Consider the following 4,556-nt stretch of genomic DNA (forward strand, 5'->3'; position numbering starts at 1 on the left):
CCTGGATCAGACCACCCTGTCCCAGAGGGAGGGGGAAGGAACGAGAAGTGGCTTCTGGTTTGGGGTGTCTGTGCCAAGGGTCCTGTGCAGAGTTTGGAGGGCAACGTGGTAATATTGCTCACGGCACTCCTCACAACCTAGGCTTTTTCTTTTTTGGAAGGTAGAAAACCAAAATCTATAAGTAGTTTTCTGCTGTCACCCCTATCTGGCAGATGGAAGGGGCCCACCCGGAGGTGCGCATGCGCTGAGGCGTATTCTCGCGCTGGGTTGGGGGAACCGGCCTCCTTCAGGCCCCTCCTCTTCACCGTTCTTGTTTGCTGAACCAGGTAGTCTTCCACCGGTTCCCAAAGCCCTGGGGAGGACTTCAAAACGGTACCAAGTCGGTGCCTCCAAACACGCCTAAATTGGGGGGCAGATATTTTATCTAATGACTATTTATTACAAAGATTATAGTCCACCGGTTGGTGCCACCGTTGGCTTAAGTAAAGCTGTATTTTAAATTATATATTTAGATTTAAGTAAAAATACCTTGTGATGCATGATGTATGCCAGTAATCCCAGCATTGTAGTATCACCTGGTCGTTTCAATCTCTAGGTCATTCTGGTCTGTGGAGCAAGTTCCAAGCCAAGCGAGGGCTATTTATTAAAAAAATCTCTCCGAAAAACAATCTTAAAATTACATGGTTCGGCCAGGTGTGGTGGCTCATCCTTTGATCCCAGCACTAGGGTGACAGAGGCAGGTGGATTGCAGAGTTGAGTCCAGCTTGTTCTACACAAGGAATTCCAGGTCAGCCAGAGCTGCATAATAGATCCTATCTCCAAAAATAAATAAATAAATAAAAATAAGGAACAAAATTACGTGATTCTAAATTACCATGATTTATAGTCGAAATGTTTTCAGCTGTTGAAAACCGAGGTCCAAGGAAACTGACAAGGCCTATGAGTGAGTGTGAGTCACTGCATGAGTTTGTTAGACTTAGGCTAAAGGCAATTGTTTATATAGGAAAAGTTAACCAAATTGTTAGTTGACTGAAGTGTTTGCCTGTATCATAAAACCTTTTTCTTTAGTTTTTCATTTTCAGATGTTTTTTATGTGTATGAGTGTTTCGCACTCATGTATGTCTGCACCACATGTGTGCCTGATGTGGGTGGAGGTCCGACGGGGGTGTTGGGTCGCTGAGACAGAGTTACTAACGGTTGTGAGCCACCCTGTGTAGGCCCTCTGGAAGAATAGCCAGTAATCTTAACCATGAGCCATCTCACCAGCCCCCTCAGGTACAATCTAGACAGACAGATGACAGTAGACTTGTGAGCCTTGCGGATTTGGTGGGTGCATCATTAGGCATGTAATGACTGAATGAGAAGCTTCCACCCACCTCAGTTTTAGGACAGAATTTTACATATCTTTATCTGTAAAATGAAGAGGTAGAGAAGGACCACCATTTGCTGGGCACCTACTTAATAGTGTATATATTTCTCCTTAGACCTTGTTGCATCTCCCAAAGGACTACACCATCCATTACAGTTTACTTAAAGACTTCAACATGTAACCAGTGAACACATCAGTTTCTTTATCTGGAGGACTCTTCCTTTTTGAGATGAGAACTCTTGGCTGATTTGTATGAGAAAAGGAACAATGACATCCAGGAGTCACTCCCTCCCTGGCAATTATGACTTGTTTCAGGAGCTTCAGGAGCCTTAGAAGTCTTTGTTTACTTCTGGAGTAACGCCTTGTAAGTTTTGATTACTTCCTGGACCATGTAAGTTTTATGCACTGCATCATAAATTTAGGCTTCCCACCAGGAGGGAATGTTTCAGCTAAAAAGAGATCCCCGGAGCTTGAGAGAAGGCTCAGGGTGTGAGAGCCCAATTCCAAAGTATCCAAAGCCCTCTTTTGGCCTCCTGGAATGCACATGGTGCACAGACAGACAGACATTCAGGCAAAACTCCCATACACGTAGAATAATAATAAAAAAAAAAAAAAAGAAAGAAAAAACTAAAAAAAGCAATGACTATGTAACAATTTAGAAGCTAGAAATGGCTGAAATGCTATTTATGTGCTGTTTATGATAATTTCATGTGGGAAAAATGAGACTGGCTGGGTATACCTTCAAAAATCCTAATATTCTTCTAGCAAAAAAGAAAGGTGTTAAGCAAGGGTGATAGCTCAGTGGGTGAGAGCACATACAGAACTCAAAGACTTGAGTTGAATCCCTACTAGCTAGCTATATGAGCACAGGCATGATGTAACCCGTGCTCTGTGGAGGACAGACATGGGGAACTGCCAGCCAGTTCCGGGTTCAGTGAGAGACCTCATCTCAAGGGGGTAGATAAGGCATAGAGTGATAAGACAGACACCTTGTGTCTTCCTCTGGCTCCCAGCAATGCATACACTTTTATTTCTAGCATTGAGAAGATAGACAAGTTGTAATTTTACTTATACACACACACACACACACACACACACACTTTGTTGTTGTTTTGAGACAAATTCTCACCATCTAGACCAGATTGGCTTTGAACTCATGGAGATCTACCTGCCAAGGATTAAAGGTATGCACCACCATGTTCAGCACTTTAAAAACAACAACAACAACAACAACAACAACAACAACAACAACAAAACCTGTTTCATACACAAGCATGGTAGCACACCTATAATCCTAGCACTTGGGAGGGTAGGAAGATCAGGTGTTCATGTAGACCTGCCTGGGCTACTGGATACCCTGTCTCAAATAAATAATACATTAATAAATAAAAGCTAGCAAGTGGGGGTGGAGGGATGGTGGGGTGTAGTGGCACACACCTTTAATCCCACAGGAGACAGAGGCAGGTGCATCTCTGTGAGTTCGAGGCCAGCCTGAGCTATAGAGTGGAGTTCCAGGACAGGCTCCAAAGCTACACAGAGAAACCCTGTCTCAAAAAACAACAAAAAGGAAAAAAAGAAATGTCCCAGTAGTCCATAGAATGTCAGAGTCAAAGCAAGAGTATATTGGACAAATACCTAAGCAGCCCACCTAGAGCTCGGCTGACTCCCCGGGTGTCGTCGGCGTCACTAAGACAGGGAAGGTAGAAGACATGGGTGAAACTCTTTCATTTCAGTGTTGAGAAGATGAGTTGTACTTCTACTTCCTAAGTTCAAACAGACGGCAGTGGTCGCTCCCTGATTTAAGGAAGGATGGGCTCAAACAATAGAGGTAATTCCAATGTCTTAATCTTTCAGACGAAGTACTCGTAAGCCAAATGAGACCATTTATGTGAAAGAGCTTATACATCATTTCTGGAACAGTTGCTGATATGTAAACTTTGAATTTTGAAAAGTTTACCTTGCTTTACAGTTATCAGTATTAATTGTATGAGTAAGATTTTATCTGTGTATGTTTATTCTCCCCTCATAGGCAGGAGGCAAAAAGACGCAGGGAAAAACTTTTTGGTCAAAAGTGACCTTGAGATGCAAGATGTGCTTTTCAAATGTATCAAAACCAGCACAATCCCTATTTTAAGATACTAGGACAAAAAGGACCCAGAAAGTTGTGTCCAGAGGTCATACTCACTCAAGGTTTATTGCACAATTTATCTAATTTAATCTTTAAATTTTTTACAATACCATTTTATTTATAGGTAAGGAAGCTGAGGCAAAGAAATCAGACAGCTCCAAGTCACAAAGGTGGTCTGAATCCATACAGTTTAACTCTGGGGCCTGTTCCTTTCCCAGTACCATATGGCTCCCGACTAAGCTGCCAATATGTTCACTTTCCTTTCATCCACTTCCTCTCTTGCTGGAGATCTAACCAATGATCCATCACACATACCAGGCATGCACTGTACTATTGAGCCACATCCCCATCATATCTACCTCTCTTTCTGTTTTTCTGTCTTTCTGGTAATAAGCATTGGTTAGATTTGAAGTAAGAAAAAAGGTTGTTGTAACTTTAAAAGCACTCATAATAATTTTCAAATAGCCTAATTCTCAGAGGCTAGAGAGAGCAGTTAAGAGCACTGGGTGATCTTCCAGAGGTCCTGAGTTCAATTCCCAGCAACCACATGGTGGCTCACAACCATCTGTAATGGGATCTGATGCCCTCTTCTGTCATGCAGGCACGCATGCAAATAGAGCATTCATATACAAAAATAAATCTTTTTTTAAAAAAATAGCCCAATTCTCCTTTATTCACTGAAGGTCAAAACACCTCCATGCCTAATGTTAATTTTAAGAAGTAAATACATTGCTTTTTATATACAAAATCTAGCCAAGAATTAGTGGCACATGCCTTTAATCCCAATACTCAGAAGGCAGAGGCAGGTGGATCTCTGGCCAGCCTGGACTACAGAATGAATTCTAGGAAAGCCAGGCATACACAGAGAAACCCTGTCTTGAAAAACCAAAGGGGGAAAAAAACAAGCAAGCAAGCCACTGTTAACATCCAACAGGTAGTGAGACCTATTAACTATTAACTTTACAGTAGTCCCTGAGAAGTACACACTTGGGTTTTCTATTATTTTTGTTGTTGTTGTGTATTAAAGGCGTGCACCACCACTGTCCAGCCACACTTGGG

This window comes from Onychomys torridus, chromosome 1 (genome assembly GCF_903995425.1).
Source record: "Onychomys torridus chromosome 1, mOncTor1.1, whole genome shotgun sequence".
NCBI lineage: Eukaryota > Metazoa > Chordata > Mammalia > Rodentia > Cricetidae > Onychomys > Onychomys torridus.